General features: G+C 37.9%; 1 pseudogene; it reads left to right on the forward strand.

Moving 5' to 3' along the window:
* The first annotated feature begins 1,891 nt into the window (after positions 1–1,891).
* Positions 1,892–19,961, forward strand: part of LOC125343920 — a 58,393-nt pseudogene continuing 40,323 nt past the window's right edge.

Genomic DNA, 19,961 nt, shown 5'->3' on the forward strand with positions numbered 1-19,961 from the left:
ATTGGCTATCAGACCCGTTCTCCTGACTACTCCACAGTGCTGTGTGTCTCAGGGTATGTATAGAGTATACCAGAAATCTCCCTTAACTGTGGCTTTTTATTGCTCAAGGCCAAAGCCTAACACTGGCTAGAGATTTGAGAAACAAGAAAGAGACAGATGACTGACAGACAGACAGACTGTAATGTTGGTGTGTCCTCACTCCCTGGAACATCATGGTGGGGTGCTTATAATCCTCAACTGAAGAACAAGTTCCCATTAGACAGACCTCTCTAAATAGTTCTCTTTCCCTACTCCCTAGCCCTCGCTCAATCCCAGGTTCTGGTTATAATACCAGGCCCCAAGTACTGTGCTACTCCGCGAGTTTTTAGTAAAATCCTACATGCCATTGAAACTAATCCTTTAATAAACTGGCTCTCAAATCTCACATTTTGAATGTGCCAACTGTTTCTTGCAAGGAGCCTAATACAGCTGCTTCGGCTTGCTCCTTCATCGTGTTGTTTTGCTGTGCAGAGAATTCTCTGTGACATTTCATGAAGTATTTTAGCTTGTCAGTTCAATAAAACTTTATTGAGCCCTCATCATGTGCTTCACAGTCCAAACTGCTGATATAGAAAGATGATGAAGACATGGGATCTACCTATAAGGAACTAAGACTAAGGGGCTGGGAATATGGCCTAGTGGCAAAAGTGCTTGCCTCACATACATGAAGCGCTGGGTTCGATTCCTCAGCACCACATATATAGAAAACGGCCAGAAGTGGCGCTGTGGCTCAAGTGGCAGAGTGCTAGCCTTGAGCAGAAAGAAGCCAGGGACACTGCTCAGGCCCTGAGTCCAAGCCCCAGGATTGGCAAAAAAAAAAAAAAAGGAACTAAGTCTAATGGTGGAAGTAGGTTCACAAATAGAGTATCCCAAAATTTTAATTTCTACAATATATTTTTAAAGAAAAGTGTTGCTATGAACTGAAATAGGACAATATGTGTACATTGTAATAATCCCAGACGCATCCTAAGCACAAGCAACAGATCACTGTGTTATACAATGAGCACTTAGACTGAGTATAATTAGGTCAAATGAGCAAAGGTAGGCCATCCAACTCAGCATCCAAGCGGGGTCAAGAGAACACTTCTCAAAGAATGCTTAAATCTCTTCCTCCAAGACCTCACCTCTCTGTACATTAGGATGCTAGAAACTCACCTTAACTACAGATGACTGCTTGAGAACTCAAGGTGAAACACAGCATGACTTCAACAAATGCTTTTAAAGCATATAGGCAGAAATATGCACACAATGGCAAACATTTATATTGGTATATACCGCGGACCATAAACTGAGGAATGAACCATTATTGCTACTCAAATTTTCTTAGTTCCATTTGGAAGATAGGGATATGATTGAGGTCCTCCTCAGCCTTTTCTTGTGGGCTGGTATTTTAATGTGTGTTGACTGACATAGGATCCATAGTACCAAGGATATGGCGCATAGTTCCTTAATGTTGTGACGAGCATTGAGTAGTGCTGAATGCCCATACATCAGTCACAATTTCTCTCCATTCAGAATGAATAGGCCTCCCCATGTCCTCTTGCCTAGCTCTAAACTATGCCTACTTTTCATTCTGAAATCAGTCATTTCTGAAACTGGATGTGAGGAAAGGCTTCTTTTTCTAATCTCACTGATTTTGAAGTACTGGTAAAACTTAACATAATCAAAGGAACTGTCCCTGTGTACTAGTCTTCCAAATATTGTCTCATGCATCTGGGCCTATGAAATTGAATATGAAAACGTTAGAGGGTTTCTTTCCCCTTGTTATAATTTTCCTCATCATTCCTACAATGAAAAAGAAAATGATAGATAATATTGTGGATGTAGCCCAGTAACAGAGCACTTGCCTAACATGCTCAAGGCCCAAGGTTTGACCCTCGACACCACAACCAAAACCAATCAGAAAGGGCAGCAACATCAGATATTCTCTGGTAAGGAAACAAGAGATGAAGTCAGGTGCTGAGCAGCTGCTAGCTACTCGAGACCCTGAGATCTGATGATCGCAGTTCAACGCCATTGGAGCAGGAAAGTCCATGAGACTCTTGTCTCTAGTTAATTACCAGAATACCAGAAGTGGGCCTGTGGCTCAAAGTGGTAGAGCCTTGATAAGAAAAGCTCAGGGACTGCACCCAGGCCCTGAATTCAAGCCTCACAAATGACAAAAAAAAAAAGTGGGGTGGGGGGGATATCCATTGAACTAATACTTAGCATTATCCCAATTCAGATTCATTGAGGGCAACTGGAGAAACAGATAAATATGAGATGTTTGCTCCCCAGAAGTACAGAGCCTACTATGATTTATGGAGCTAAAAAACAATCATTTAAAATGTAGTATTTTCAGAAACTGAAAAATATTATCCACCAATATATGGACATCTGCTCTGCCTTTTCCTTGTCTATTCCTTTAAACTTCAGCACACTTTCCAAAGCTCAAACATACGGATTGCTCACATAAATTTCATCTGATCCACTGTTGACACACACTGTGTGCATTGCTGTTGTACAGCTCAATTGCTAAAGTGGTGGTAATTAAAGTTTCCAGATTTGGCAAGATTATCTAGCATGCAAGATGCCATCCAGAATTCTCACCTGGGTGATTTACTGTCTTGCTGACGTGCAAGCATATTCTACATAAGATACACGGCCCTGGTATCTCTGTTTCCATGATTCCTAGGATGTGTACTTTACTTTCTACTACCTTCAAATATTATTACAAGAGAATGGAGCTAGGAAGGCAACTGAAAACAGCTCTGATGAATTCATTAGTAAGGGAATCGTTATTGATATACCAGACAATGCTAGCTTGATAAGTAGGGTGACAATTCTCCGCTTGGTCTATGACTCCGTTTCTCTTAGTTCAGTTTTAAACTTGCTACAAAAAGGTAAGTGGTTAAGATGTAGTCATTTCCCCTTCCACTCAAGAAATACATTAAGGACTGGCATTTCTCTGACACCTTTGGAAGCTCTCAACACACTCCCGTTTGTAGTAATTGGACCTGAAGTCCCAGCAGTGCACAAGTGGAGATTTGGCTACATTTTTTAGATAGTGAACTATCACCCAGGCAATCTAAAGGATTAAATACCCTTTAGTCACCAATTTATATACATAAATAGAATCTGTTCTTAGTCATAAAGTGACAGTGGCAGCTTATCACCCACATAATCCCACTAGATCACTAACCATCCTGGAACTAGGAGGGGTCTATGAAGCCTCTGCCCTTCAGACCACCGTGTCCTGGACATAAACTTTTGAGCAGACAGTACCTTAGATTTAGAGCTCCAGTTTGATTTAACCTCAATCCATTTTATAAAAGAAAATCCATCTTTTTTTCCCTTGCCAAACGACTTCAATAGCTATCTGGCTAACTAAGAAATCTTACTGACAGTTATAGAACAACCAATGTCAGAGTCACCGTAGAGGAACTGACAAAATGGAATCGCTGCAATCTTTGCTGACAAGCAAAATTGTAGAAAGGGTGCCCTTGTGTCTGAGAAGTTACAATTAATCTGCAAGCATCAGGAACAGAAAATCTCAGAGGTGTCTTCAACCATAGCAAAGAAAACAATAATTGGCAAAAGAAAAAATAAATAATTGGCAGTCTTCTTACTCCCCTTTTGACTTCATGTGTAAGTTTGTGTTCTAGCACCAACAACAAAAATTAATACTGAGATTATTTATCTGATAGTGATGAGTCAAAACTTCCTGATAATGTTATAAAATATTCATTATTGAGTTGTCATAAATGTGACATAAATAGGATCAGCCAAAATTTACTGTTCTGTCTTCTTAGTGAATGCAAAGCATTTTCGTCAGCCAAACACTTGATGGGGGCACTCAGACTTTATCCCCACATATAGGAAGATTTTGACATAGAGAATACAAAAATAAATCAGTCATAGTCCAACAAAAAGGATTTAGGCTAGAAAGACAAGTGGCTCATATTCTCTCACACATGTAAATATTAGACCTAAAATACAACCTCCCAGGTAAACACAACTGAGGGCATATGCACACATGTATGATCAAGTTGGCTAACATATAGTACATGCAGGAGTGAAACCTCACAGTGTTAACCCTTTGAACAACTAACAGTTTAACACAAAAAATGAGGAAGCTAAAACACGTTTTCAATGGGGAAGGGGGTTTTGGGAGGGGATGATGAAAGGAAAAGAGAATGATGGAAAATACTGTCATAATACTCAATTTACACATGAGGGTGGAAAAAAGAAAACTTGATGTAATGATGGAGGAAGGAGTAGGTGGGAGAGGGAGAGAGAACAATGGAAGAGATGGTACTGATCACGTTACACTGACATATTAAATGAACATATTGAGTTGATTTTTTAAAATTTAAATAAAATAAAAACAAGTCAGAATAGTGAGGAGGGGGTGAACCAGAGGCTCCTGTGGTCATTCCATCTTTAAGACATGAAATCAGCCAAGCACTGGTGTATCATGCCCTGTAATCCTAACTACTCAAGAGGCTGAGACCTGAGGGTCAAGACTTGAAGCAAGCCTGGACAGGAAAGTCTGTGAGACTCTTAACTCCAATTAATCACCAGAAAACCAGAAGTGGAGCTATGGTTCAAAGTGGTAGAGCACTAGCCTTGAGTGCTCAAGGACAGCACCCAGGCCCTGAGTTCAAGCCCCATCAACACCACCACCAACAACAACAAAAGACAAAAAATAAACTCTAAGGAAATTGGAAGATCAGGTTCCATTTTAAAAAATGATGAATAGCAAAAGAAGACTATTTCTTCAAATGAAATGTTGATGGAATAAATGCAGCACTAAATATTGATAATAAAACTCATCATAGCATAAAGACCAGGGGAGGTCCAGGTGCCAGTGGCTCACACTTGTAATCCTAGCTACTAAGGAAGCTGACATCTGAGTATTGAGGTTCAAAGCCAGCCCAGGCAGGAAAGTTCCTAAGACTCTTATCTCCAATGAATCACAGAAAAAGCCAGAGGTGGTACTGTGGCTTAAGTGGTACAGTGCTAGTCTTAAGCAAATGAATTTTAGGATCAGCATCCTGACCCAGAATTGAAGCCCCATGACCAGCAAAAAAAAAAAAGCTGGAGGGAATAGAGAAGGAACAAAAGAGAGATAGTAGAATAGGAACATGAGAAGGATTAAATAAATGAAGAGAAAAGAAAAGAAAGGCAATAAAGATGTACTATGCTATCTTTTGTTTCTTCAAATACTATGAATTTTATCTACACAACAAACTCAGGAACGTCTTCCTACCAAAAATGTGATGCAGCAAGAAATCTAGGAATATTGGCTGAATATAAAATCAATAGCAAAAAACTGTCAACTACAATCTACACATAAATCACAATTAGAAAACAACTTTTTAGACCACAATTAGAAAATATAACACATTAGTGAAATTATTTAAAGTGACCTATAAGAAACTTATAAATAACTCTAGCAAAAGATGTGGAAGAATTTTATTGAGGGCAGCATAAAACTCTAGGAAATATTTAAAACTTAAATACTTATAGATGGTGGCAATATTTTAAAGATGTCACATATTGCAAAATTAAGGTATAAACTAAATGTAATTCTAGACAAAATATAACAGCATTTGGATACAACTTGATATAATGCTTCTGAAACTTATATGGAAATAGCCAGAAAATTATAATCAACCAGACAACTGTGAGGGAAAAAAACCACAGGTATTCCAACTCAATATATCATATACATGAAGAGATTATACTGGCATAGCAATTAATAAATTAGAGTACTTACCAAGAATAGACAATTAAAACAATGGAACAAAACATCCCAGAAGCAAATTCTTTTTTATTTTATTTATTCATTGTCAAAGTGATACACAGATTACTGTATATGATTTTGGTACACTGGATATTGTATATATGCCTACCTGATCTAGGGAAGGAAAGAAAAATGAGGGTATAAGATATCACAAGAAATGTATTCACTGTCTTATTATGTAACTGTACCTCATTTGCACAACACCTTGTCAATAAAATTTAATTTAAAAATTTTATATACAAAGGGGTTACAGTTTCATACATAAGGCAGTGCACACATTTCTTATCCAACTTGTTACCTCCTCCCTCATTTCCCCTTCTGCTACCCCCCTCTCTTCCTCCCCCCTCCTGAGTTGTACAGTTGGTTTACAGCATATAGTTTTGTAAGTATTGATGTTGCATTGGTTTGTCTTTTATCCTTTGTCTCAGAGACAAATTCTTGTTCATAGAAACACAAAATGTACACTAGAACAAGAGATGATGTCATATGTCAAAGGGGGTAAGTGAACTCTCCAATCAGCAGTGCTAAAACAGGAAGTTAGACATTAACTGCTAGACATTAACAGTGCACAGCACTGTCTAGTTTTTCTCTCCTTCCAGATTGACTGAAGTCTACACTTCTGTTCTACTTTTCAGAAAACAAGGTCATAAAACAGGCCAATAACTGTGAGCAGAGGAACCAGGACCAGCAGGTAAGAGAGCTACTTGTCCAGCCCTCAGCAGTGCTAGCAGAGAAAGCTGTGCATTCTGAAAGGAAAAGCTACAAAACCAGAAAATCTTTATAATTAACTTATTCTGATTAGTACAATTATACCATTCCAAAAAATGATCCCTACCTCAGACTACAGATAAGTTTTAATTTTCTTTAGACATAAATATGAAAAATGAAAGCCTTAAAAAATGTTGTATGACAGCAGAGGATCACAAGAGCCCAATAAATATACCCTTACAAACACATAAGATGATGATAAGTGAAATGAACTCCATGTTATGGAAACAACTGTCATATCATTGTTGTAACTACTTTCAACGTGCTATGTGTAACTGTAGCTTCTATTACTGATAATCTTCTTGTATCCCCTTCCTGTGGTTGTACCTACACTATCTCTGTATCTTATCTGAGTATATTGGAAACCGTGTATACTGGTATTAGAACTAGGATATTGAACGGGAATAACAAAATCGAGAGACACAGGGTAAAAAAGGATAAACAACTACAAAAGCAATACTTGCAAAACTGGTGTAAATGAACTGAACAACTCATGGGGGGGGGGAGGGAAAGGGAGAGGGAGGAGGGGGGAATGAGGGACAAGGTAACAAACAGTACAAGAAATGTATCCAATGCCTAATGTATGAAACTATAACCTCTCTGTACATCAGTTTGATAATAAAAATTTTTAAATGGTGTAAGAAAACATAAGGGATGCCCTTGTGACCTTCAGACACATTCAGTTTCTTTAAATGAGACACAAAACAGGATTCTATAGTAAGGGAAAGATGGATAAATCTGAGTCCATGCTTATTCAAACATCTATGTAACAAAATATACTATAACAAAAGTTTAAAAAACTACAACTTAAAGAAAACATTTATAACCTATATAACTAAAAAATGATTAAGATATACACTAAACATATCACATCCTGAATAAATAAGATAGAACTATTTCCATTCTAACAAATAAAATATAATAAGTTATACATACTATGCTCAAAATAATGAATCTTATCCTAAGTAAAAGAAGTAGGTGTAAATACCTATGACCAGAGAAAACTCTTCAAAGGTATGGTTTGAGGGCTGGGAATGTGGCTTAATGGTAGATTGCTTGCCTAGCTTGCATGAAGCCCTGGGTTCAATTCTTCAGTACCACATAAACAGAAAAAGTAGAGCTGTGGCTCAAGTGATAGAGTGCTAGCCTTGAAGAAAAGAAGCTCAGGGACAGTGCCCAGGCCCTGAGTTCAAGCTGCAAAACTGGCAAGAACAAAATGATATGGTTTGAGATTTGCCTGCTAGTCCTGCTCAATACTGGAGCTTTATGCTCTAAAAACTAACAGGTCTTTTTCATTCTCTTTCTCTTTTCTGCCTTCCATCCTTCCTTTCCTGAGTACAAAATCAATAGAAAATAATTAAAATCTCTACATAAACCACAATTAGAAAATGACTTTTTAGACCACAATTAGAAATTGTCTTTATTTTCCTTCCTTCTTCCCCTCCTTTCTTCCTTCCTTCTTCCTTCCTTCTTTTCTCAATCTCTCACTCCCTTCTTCCCTCATTCCCTCCCTCCCCCTCCTCTCTCTCTTTCTTTCATCCTGTGGTGCCAGAAGGTGAAACACTGAGCCTTACATGAGCATTTTGCCACTGATCTTACATGCCCAGTCTTTTTTTAAATCCTGTTTTCTTCTTGTTTTTCATAAGAATTTTTCACCTAATAAGAGTATAAACTTTCAAGGCGGGAGTGGTAGTCTTCAACCCACACGCCTATTCTGCCTGAAGGTATATTTTGTTTACCTGGTGTGGCACTTTCTCAGGCATTTAATTTGAATGTCCTGTAGTGAAGGTGTGAAGCTCATCCATCCACAAGAGGCCCCATCATTCTCTCAGCCTGATCATCAGCCCCAGTACCTCATCTGCTCCCATTTGACCTGCAGCTGCCTACAGGCAGTACTAAACCTCCATTTTAAATTGACAAATCTACAAAGTCTCTAATGGTCAATGTGCTGTTTGCTAAAGCAACAAGATACATAAAATGTACTTTCAGCCTTCATTGGGGTTCTCAATATCTATCACAGACAGACATCCAAATAAATAAATTATTACATTACAGATAAGCATCTCTAAAGTAAAATAGAAACCTGAAATTCAAACTGTTTCAAAATCTGAATTTTTTTGGTGCTAGTCCTAGGGCTTCAACTCTGGGTTGAAGTCTGGGTGCTGGTCCCTAAGAATTTTTGCTCAAAGCTTGTGCTTGACCACTTGAGCTACAGCTCCATTTCTGGCTTTTTGTGTGTGCATGTATGTGGTTAAGTTAAGAGAAGAGTCTCATGAATTTTCCTGCCAGGGCTGGCTTTGAACTGCAATCCTCAGATCTCAGTCTCCTGAGTATCTGGGAGAATCTGAAAAGTTTTAAGCACTAACTTAACACAGTAAGTGGAAATTTCTCCCTTGACCATGTGATGGTTCACAGACAAAACACAAACACATTAAAAAATATGGCATAAAATTATCTCCATTCTATGCCAATAAAGCCCATATAAAACACACATAAAGTTTGTTTTTAACTCAGGTTTTATCCCCAAGATATCTCATATATCAAATATATTTGCATATGTTTATGTCTATAACCTATGTGTTTATTCAAATAAATGTTTACATCTTGGTCCCAATGATTTTTGAATAAGGAATATGCAACCCATACTAAATGTGATTAAGACCATCATAACCTTTTAATAATAGCTAGGCAGGCATGAATAAAACCCAAGAGCATGGGTGAGTGGAGGCTGTTTGTAAAACCCTTTTTCGAGGAGGAGATAAATGAGCAACAATGTGAAAACTAAATTCCTAGGCAATTCAAAGGGAAATAGACATTTCTGACAGAAAAAATCCCATATCCCACCACAGAGGCAAGAAACAAGTGACAGAGTGTCCCATTGCATTGGGTTGTTATAAAAAAAAAATAGTATAGAATAGATTGCCTCTAAACAGCAAACATTTATTTATGACACTTTGGGGAGCCCCTAAAATGAATTCTAAAAGAATAGCATTAAGCACAACTCAAATCTGCTCCTGATATTCCTAGAAATAATTGACCAGTGTACTTAGGGCCACTGAATGAATTGTTAACTTGGTTTTGTTGTTGTTGTTTTAGCTCATGTGTACTTCCGTCTGGGCATGCCTAAAGTAAAACCGTGTGTGTGTGTGTGTGTGTGTGTGTGTGTGTGTGTGTTTTGTGCTTGTACATATATATACAAGTATGTGTGTATGTATGTATGTGAACATCTTTAAAGTGATTAATAGGAGTTATTGCATATTTTCTCTTCTGTCAAATTTTTTTGTTTTTTGCCACTGCCGGGGCTTAAACTTAAGTCCTGGGCACTGTTTCCTGAGTATCTTTTGCTCAAGGCTAGTATTATACTACTTTAGCCACAGTGTCCCATAGACATTCCTGCCTGGGCTGGCTTTGAGCCCCAGTCTTCAGATCTCAGCCTCCTGAATAGCAAGGATTACAGGCATGAGCCACCAGAGTCCGGATTATTTTCTGTCACTTCTAAGGAAACTGGTTTTCTGAAGTTGTTATTGCAACTATAATGAACTAAAATGCAGGTATTCAAAAACTATCATCTATCTTAGGACTGAAGGAAAGAGATTTCACTGGCAATAATCTTGATCTGTTTGTTCCTGTCATACAGTAAGTATAATTTGGGTTAAAGTGTATATGTGTAATTATGTTGGCTATAATTTGAGAATTACCTAAAGAATTCTGTAGGGTCAAAATTTAATGTACTGATGCAAAACTAAAACATAATTTTCTATGTCTGTAATAACAAAGCTGTCATAAGAATAGTCTTCTGCTTGGAGTACAATTTGCAAAAAAAAATGGCTCAAAGAAAAGAGTTTATATTTTATCAAGATAGCTGCTTGTCAGGCACTTAGAAAACTGAACCTTGAGTGAATCAGAGTTTATTTAGAGACCTGTCTATACACAAGTCCTCATAAATGGCCACTGTATAGCTGTAGTTAAATAACTTTTACTTTAACTAATTCTAATACATCTAGTGGTCTAATGTAACTTAAGTAATTCTAATATTTTTCTGTGGTTTATTGGAGACAAGAGTCTCATAGACTTTCCTGTCCAGGCTGGCTTCCAACCACTACCCTCTCAGCCTCCTGAGTAGCTAGGATTACAAGCAAGAGCCACTGGTGGCCAGCTGTACATCTAACCTTTACTTTGTTAAATTATATTTTATTGCTGAGGTGATATACAGAAGGGTTACAGTTGCATATGTAAAGTAGTGAGTGTATTTCTTGACAAACATTGTTACCCCCTCCCTCATTTTTCTCCCACTTTCCCTCTCCCCCAATCTTCTCCCCGCTCCCAAGTTGTAAAGTTCATTTCCAACATACTGTCTTCTGAGTGTTGCTGTTGCGTTGGTTCACCCTTTGTCCTTTGTCTAACCATTCTATTATTCCTCTTCCCTTCCCTAATTCAGATAAATGTATATACAGTACACAGGGTACCAAAATCAAATACAGTGACAACAGGGAATAAACCATAGGGTAAAAAAAGAAAAGAAATAAGTTTGCATAATATATTAAAAACAACAACAACAAAGAAAAACCTCTTGTTTCCATATCTTAGAGCATTTTCCTTAGCATCATCTTATATGGTCACATATACATAGCTACTGAGGTATTGTGATCCTCGGCTAGGACTATCCCAGACACATACTAATTGTTACAAATAAGGGAAAACATGGGGTCTGTTTCCTTGGGGTCTGACTCATTTCACTTAATATAATATTTATCCAGGTCTTTCCATTTCCTTACAAATGGGATGATGTCATTCCTACTTAGAACTCAATAAATTAAATCCCCCAAAAACAAATCCTCAAAGAAACAACCATTAATAAGTTAACTAATAATAAATGGCCTAAAGATTTGAAGACAAACTTCTCTGAAGAGGAAATAAGAATGGCCAATAGGCACACAAAGAAATTCTCAACATCTCTGGACATACAAAAAGTGGAAATCAAAATAACATTGAGATTCCACCTCACACCAGTTGGAATAGCCATTACAAAGAAATCTAACAACAGATGCTGGCCAGGATGTGGCCATAAAGAAACTCTACTACACTGTCAGTGGGAATGCAAATTTGCTTAGCCACTCTGGCAAGCAGTATGGAGGTTCCTCAAAAGACTAAACGTACAGCTCCTCTATGATCCAGCAATCCCACTTCTAGGTATTTACCCAAATGACCACAAACAAGGCCATACCAAAGCTACACACACAATCATGTTCAATATATCAAAACTTTAAACGTTGGCCACTAAAAGTGTGTCAGTTTAGTACATGTAAACTGACCAGCTAATATTTCTCTTTTTACCTGAATGTCTAAACTTTCTACACCAAACATGAAATGTTTGACTTTCTGATGTTTGTAATCAATACCATGAAGATATGGGGGATGGGGATCCTTGCCATTAGGAAGTCTTATTGTCTAAAACAGCGTACATCTATTTTCCCAAGTAGACAGATGTTGAGGTGTCTTTAAGATGTGCTTATACATTGGGAAATAAGTCCATTTGACATCATTAGCACTTTCCTTAACTTGTAATAGATCTAAAGTTGTATTTGCGTCAATGATGTACAATTAACCAAAAATTCAAAATTTTACTCCAAAGGAAAAAGCTAAATTAATGTGTGCATTTGACATCTGTGTATCTGTGGTGCTGAATATCACTGGCTCCTTTGTCTGTTAAATATATTTGTTTCCCAGATATATAAGCCTTTTAGAATACAAAACTTCAGAAAATACTTTACACCTATTGTCCTTCAAAATAAATTGTTGCTACTACTAGATTTTGGCAGGTTTGTCTCTAAGTGTCCATAATTACAACAGGCAGAACCTGGGGTTTTAAGAAAAATATGTTACCGAAAAAGTTAAAGGACTCACTCAGTGCCAAAGCTTACTAAATGGCTACAGTTAGCAAGACAGGGTAGGCCCGATAGAAAGACAGGCACATTGGCCAATAGAATAGTACCTACAATCTACAAAGAGAGCTCCACAACTATGTCTAACACAGGTTCAAAATCAAGTTACTGGAAGAAGGATAATATTTTCATACAGCTGCTAAGTGATTCAACTTATGAATTGTTAACCCCAAAAATAAAGTTGCACCTAAATTTCACATATTATACAAAATTAATTTAGAGTACACGATGGAATTAAATGTTAAAAAAAAAAAACCTGTAAGACTTTTAGAAAAGTTCTAGGCAAAGTCTATATTATGTAGGATTTGGTGAAGAGATGTTAAATTTTATTCCAAAGGCACATGAAGGGATTTTTTGATAAATTGAATTCCATTAACAATTAAACCTTTTGCTCTTGGCAAAATAACCTGTTAAAAGATGTAAGAAGGGCTGGGGATATAGCCTAGTGGCAAGAGTGCCTGCCTCGGACACACGAGGCCCTAGGTTCGATTCCCCAGCACCACATATACAGAAAACGGCCAGAAGCGGCGCTGTGGCTCAAGTGGCAGAGTGCTAGCCTTGAGCAAAAAGAAGCCAGGGACAGTGCTCAGGCCCTGAGTCCAAGGCCCAGGACTGGCCAAAAAAAAAAAAAAAAAAGATGTAAGAAATACTTTATATAATAGGAAAAACATATCTGCAAACCACATACTTAACAAAAAACTTGTACCTAAATACATAAAGAACTCCCCAGACACACCAAATTAAAAAAAAAAAACCATGCCAATTAGAGTGGGCTAAAGAAATGAAGAGACATTCACCAAATAAACACACAGATGGTAAAGAAGCATTTGAAAGACAGTCAATATCATTAGCCACTAAGGAAATGCAAATTAAAACCAAGGTGATATGTTACTATGCACCTGTCAGAATAGCTAACCTAAAAGCAGTGTTCATACCAAATGCTAATAAATCACAGGAGAAACTATACCAGTCTTACATTGCTGGTGGAATGTGAAATGATCATCCATTTCAACATAGAGTTAGACAGCATGTTATAAAATACTTCATGTGTGTTTACCATATGACCCAACAATCAATCTACTGGTCATAGATTTCCAAGAAATGAATAAGAAGTGACCTTAGTCATCAGGGCTCATCAGAGAACAAAGCCAATAAGATGTATATGTTTGTGTGTGTGTGTGTGTGAGAGAGAGAGAGAGAGAGAGAGAGAGAGAGAGAGACAGACAGACAGACAGACAGACAACAAAAGACAGAGATTTTAAGAAATTGTATCACATGGTTGTACAGGCTGGCAAAGGTAAAACATGAAGGATAGACTGACAGGCTAGAGATGTAAGGAAGAGTTCATAGTCTTGAAGCTAAAGTCAGACTAGAGGCAGAATTCTTTCCTTCTGAAGAATCTCTGGTTTTTCTCTTAAAACCTTACACTGATTGGGAAAGGCCCACCCACATTAAGGAGGAGAACCCATTTTACTCAGTGTCTACTTATATTAATATTAATTACATCTGAAAAATGGCAATACCTAGACTGGTATTTGACAAAGAAACTGAATGTTATAGCCTACTTAACCTATACAATTAACTATAACAACAGTTTTGTTTCCCACTAACTAAAAAAAGAAAGAAAGAAAAGAACTGGAAAGTCCTTCATCAGACATGACTGAAATAAACCCCTGGTATGGTCACTCCATAGAATCATCCTCAGCAATAAAAGCAAAGCATTGATGCACGCAATAATTTGAATAAACATCAAAGGCACTGTGCCAAGTGTTTTTAAAGTCTTGAAAGGCACTGCATGATTCCATTTATATAACATTCATAGAGGGCTGGGAATATATATGGCCTAGTGGCAAGAGTGCTTGCCTCCTATACATGAAGCCCTGGGTTCAATTCCCCAGCACCACATATATAGAAAATGGCCAGAAGTGGCGCTGTGGCTCAAGTGGTAGACTGCTAGCCTTGAGCAAAAAGAAGCCAGGGACAGTGCTCAAGCCCCGAGTTCAAGCCCCAGGACTGGCAAAAAATAAATAAAAAAATAAAAATAACATTCATAGAATGAAATTATATAGATGGAGAACAGATTTGCAGTTACCAGAGATTCAAGTAGGAAGAGGGCTGGATGGGATTGTGAGGTATGAACAGTAAGAGCCTGGTAGTGATGGGATACCTCTTTATGTGGATTGTTGGGGGAACTAAATAAATGTATAGATGTGGAAATTACCTCAAACTATACAGGAGCACGCATACAACTGCTACAAAATGGGCCAACATAAAAAAATCCCTGTAGATTGTACCAATGTCATTTTCCCACTTGTGGTATATTTATGTAAGATGTATATTTATGCAAGAGTTTACCATTGGGAGGGAAAAAAACTAGATGAAGCCCCTCCCTCAGGTCTCCTTTCATAAATTGTACATGAACATGTGAATCTACCAGTGTTCCAGACTGAAAAGTATTCTTTTTAAGTGCAAGGATTTGAAATTGTTTGCTCTCCCTGTTTTTAGTTGGTAGCACACCAAATGGTTTATTCCCCAATACCAGTGACTTGCGTATTGCAATCACTGGTATTATATAAACTGTTTATGGGCAATTTTTTGAATAATTACTTACTTATTGTCAAAGTGATGTACAGATGGTTTACAGTTTCATATGTAAGGCAGTGGGTACATTTCTTGTATAATTTGTTACCCCCTCCCTCATTCCCCTCTCCCCCCTCCCCTTTTCCCTCTCCCCTCATGAGTTGTTCAGTTGATTTACACCAAATGGTTTTGCAAGTATTGCTTTTGGAGTCATTTGTCTTTTTATCCTTTGTCTCTCAAGTTTGATATTCCCTTTCACTTCCCTAGTTCTAATACCAATATATACAGTATCCAGGGTACTCAGTGATAGCACAGGGGCAACCACAGGCAGGGGATACAAGAGGATCATCAACAAAAAAAGCTACAGTTTCACATGGCATGTTGAAAATAATTACAACAGCGATATAACACGTGTTTCCATAACATGGAGTTCATTTCACTTAACATCATCTTATGTGTTCATAAGGGCATAGCTATTGAGCTCTTATGATCCTCTGCTGTGACTAGCATAAACCTGTACTAATGATTCCCTTTTTGCTCCATTTTAAGACACCAAAGAAGTCTGAATGTTTTTCTAAACTTTGAAAAGACTGAGCGTGGTCAGCCCCATTTGCAGACATGTTAGAATATTCTAACCATAAATCCACGTCTTATAAGTATATTCTGTTGCTGACAATCATCTGGTATGAACTCTCCAGTAATTCTTGTTTTTTACAGCAGGACCTTGCTAAAATGGAAAAGTCTTCCCTTGATGTGCTAAGAATGGCCCTTATCAGGGACTTTTCACTGCTGTGAAGTAGTAATTGAGTCCTTTCTCACTGCCAAAAGATATGTCTACAAAAGCCTTGCTGCCTTTTGAAGGCACTGACCCATTTCTCATGTGTCAAAAGTAAAATTGTTTCACAGCCAAAATGAAGCCTTGAAAAAAAAAATTGCAGGTGACCCACACTGCCATGATCACAGGGTGACCTCAGCCAAATACAAAACAAAAGCATTTGCAGTCTCCACTGCTGCGCTAATAACTCATTCAAACCTACAGCGTCACAGCTGCCAGAAGACAAAAATGACACTGGAGCATGGTGCAGCTCTAATCACTGCTTTGTAAATGTCTGCATAATGAGAATCTCATGTTGCTGGCTCCTGTGTGACAGAGAGCCCTTATCTGCTGTGACCTTACTGGATAAGGGCTTCCCTTGTGCTTCTCTTCCTTTGCCCATTATCTCCTATTTACCTAGGGAGAAAGGCAGGGTGTTTCATTTGGTCATCTTGGTATTTGGCTCATTTGAGGAAGGCAGCAGCCAATGAGTACTCTCCTGAACAATTGGGAGATGAAGTAGCAGGTGCAAAGAGAGAGAAGACAGGCCAAGTTGACCAAGAATAGATCCTTTTCAGATCTACTCCATATACACATGCAAATTACACTGATTACAACTAGAGATTTTATCTGTTTGTGGAAGTTTTTGTTCATTTTTTGCCAGTACCAGGGGTTGAACTCAGGGCTCTTTCTCTCACAAATGGTGCTCTAGTACTTGAGTCGTATCCCACATACAGATTTTACTAGTCATCTGAAGATCAGAGACTCTCTGATTGTGTCTTCCTAAACTGGCTCCAAATAGTGATTCTCATATCTCCTGAATAATAAATTGAGTACTCAATGGAATTAAATAATAAGGTTAATTTCAAATCATGATATATTTTGCAAGACAAGTATTCTGAAAAATACATGTACAAATATGCATTTATATATCATATGTATATATATATATATGAGTCTCTAATTTAATTATAAATTATTTTGAAGACTGGATGACCCCCTACCTGAAACTGGTGGCACTAATCTGTAATCCCAGCACTTGGAATTTTCTTCTTCCCTAGGTGGATAACAAATGTGAGACCAGCCTAGTCAAAATAGTGAGACCTTTATCAGGAAGGAAGCAAGAAAAGACAGAAGGAAGGAAGGGATGAAGGAAGGAGAGAGGGAAATTTACCCTATACAGCTATGGGATAGGAAAGTCTTCTTTTTGTCTTTGTAAAACTATGTGTTGATTTTTAGGCAAATAAATGGAAAACAGAGCACCTTCCTAATTTGTTGTTTCTAATTATCTCCAACCCAATAAGGCTTCATATTCTGTAGTTTCCCACAGAAGAGAAAATATATAGAATATAGCATGGACTGCATTAAATGATAAAAAAAAAAAACAATGAATTAGACCAGATGCCTGCGCTTGTGGAAAACAGAGATGATCAAGAAGTATCACCATACCTTCTTACCACCATACCTTCTTACCTCAGAAATGGATAACTTTATATGATATATAGGAGACTCACAGATAACTTATTAGTGACCAGGTATGACACAACCCTTGGTAGTCATTGGTTGAACTGTTTGTCACCACAGACTAGTCTGGACAAAATACCTTCTAACTTGCCCAAATTTTAGAGGCTTCCCTTCTCCAGGTCCCTGAATTTCAGCCTACCCTTAACCTTAGGTAAGCCTTGGGATCTTAAAGAAGTTTCTGGGAGATTACAGTTCAGATATTTGCAGTTCAGATGTCCAATCATAATCATATGCAGATCCCACTCCCTATAGGCTTCTTTACCTCCCCTGCTTATTAAAACCAAACAACACCCTTCCTTCTGCCTGATCTTTGAGAAATCTGTAGATATTGCTGTAGTTCCTTTCTCCCAACTGGAAGGCTGGAATAGTCCTTTTTCCCCAATTGCAAGCGTCTTCTCAAATAGCCTCTCCTTACTACGTCTGAATTTGGTTGTTGTTGGGTTTTTTTTCATACTGCCTAAAGATAGTTTCTAATGCGTTTTTAAAACTGTTTTTCACCTCTGTCATATTTACTTTTATTTATGATTTCCCTTTTATGGATTTTAAGTATTCATCTCTGAATCAGAAGCCCCATAGGCAGAGGGATCAAATCCTTTAAGGGCATTAGCTAGCTTCATACATGTCTCTTTGGTTAAAATGGAAAAGAATAGGTAGGAGGGCTGCTTCAATATGCAAACACCTCCAGCTAATCAATTCTACTCTAATATCATGCTGACTGCAGAATCACGGCTTTGGGGCCTTTTAATTCACTTCCAGCTAATGCCTGGGGTGCCAGTGCATAGCAAAGCAAAAAAGAAGAAAGTCGATAAAACTAAAATATTTGATCAGATCACAGCAAGTTTAAAGCATGGCCCTCTCCAGGCTTCACAGAGCATCTTTGTCACCATATCCCTGAACTGGCCAAATAAAAGGTTTGCAAATATTTACTAACTACCCAATTTTGTACTCTTGCAAATATTGATGTTATCCTGTGGCTCAATAACATCATTTGGAAAACAAAGGTGAGTTGATCAGTACTGGCAATAGAAGTTTTTTACATATCAGTTTAGTAATAGGTAAAGTTGTATGCTAACTTAAAAATTGTAAATCGCATCTAATTATACATATTTAATGAATTTCCCACTGAAATCCTAGTGAACATTAAACAGAGGACATGGTGTCCATAGTTATAGGGTACGCTATGAACTAACTGGGAACTATATTGGAGGCATGGTTGCCAGTTGATGGATCTGGGAGGTAATTAGATCCTGAAGACTCTGACTCAATCAGTAGGTCAGTCCCTTCATGGGGATCATAATATGATAGAATTATTGGGAGGTGATCACATGTAGAAGGTAATGTCTAGTTGGAAGGAGCTCATGAGGGACATGCCCTTGGCAGTTACATCTTTTCCTGGCGCCTTCCTCTATTCCCTTTTTTTTTCTGCTCACTGTAAAGTGAATTGTTTCTGCTTCATGTTCCCACCACCATGATGTTCTTTTTCCTCAGTATATGCCCAGATATATGGAACCTACCTACCATGGACTGAAACCTCTGAAACTATGAGCCAAAAGAAACTCTCCTTCCCTGAAGTTGTCTTTTCAAGTATTTGGACACAAGGTCCAAAACTAAAGCAGGCACCTTTGCTAGGTTCTTATTCTGAAAGTTGATGATACTCGTTGTCATTGATCACAGCACCCGTAGTGTGTGAGAAATGTTTAACTACTAGTTCTAGGGGAAGGAAGAAGAATCTGATGCTCACCACATGCCAAATTGCATGGATAAATACTCTTACCATGACTGAATCCAATTTATCAATGTGGCTTCACTTGGAGCTAAGAAAGCGATACATACATACATATATACATATGTGACAGATGTTATGTATTAAGAATGTATTTCTAGGGCTGGGGATATGGCCTAGTGGCAAGAGTGCCTGCCTCGGATACACGAGGCCCTAGGTTCGATTCCCCAGCACCACATATACAGAAAACGGCCAGAAGTGGCGCTGTGGCTCAAGTGGCAGAGTGCTAGCTAGCCTTGAGCGGGAAGAAGCCAGGGACAGTGCTCAGGCCCTGAGTCCAAGGCCCAGGACTGGCAAAAAAAAAAAAAAAAAAAAAAGAATGTATTTCTAGATATGCTATATAGAAATGATATATACACATACTATGTAATATGTTACAACATATAAATGGTATGTATACATGTGTATGTGATACATTTCTGCCATACAGATATAATAAATGTAAACAAATTCAAGAACACAGATATGAGTGAGATGTAAGACAATAAGAAAGTGATGAGTACAGTGAAAGAAGCCAGTCTCCAGAGGTTAATCATGTGTTATGACATTTCTGGGATACCTTAGAAGAGGAAAGCCATGAGAGAAAAGAACACATCAATGTTCGACCAAGGCTGTAGCAGAATCAAGCTTTACTGCAAAGGGTCATACAGGAGTATATCTGGGTGTTGCAATTGCTCAGTACTCTGACTGTAATGGTGGTTACATAAAATTTTGAGTGTCAAA

This window comes from Perognathus longimembris, chromosome 2 (genome assembly GCF_023159225.1).
Source record: "Perognathus longimembris pacificus isolate PPM17 chromosome 2, ASM2315922v1, whole genome shotgun sequence".
NCBI classification, from domain to species: Eukaryota; Metazoa; Chordata; class Mammalia; order Rodentia; family Heteromyidae; genus Perognathus; species Perognathus longimembris.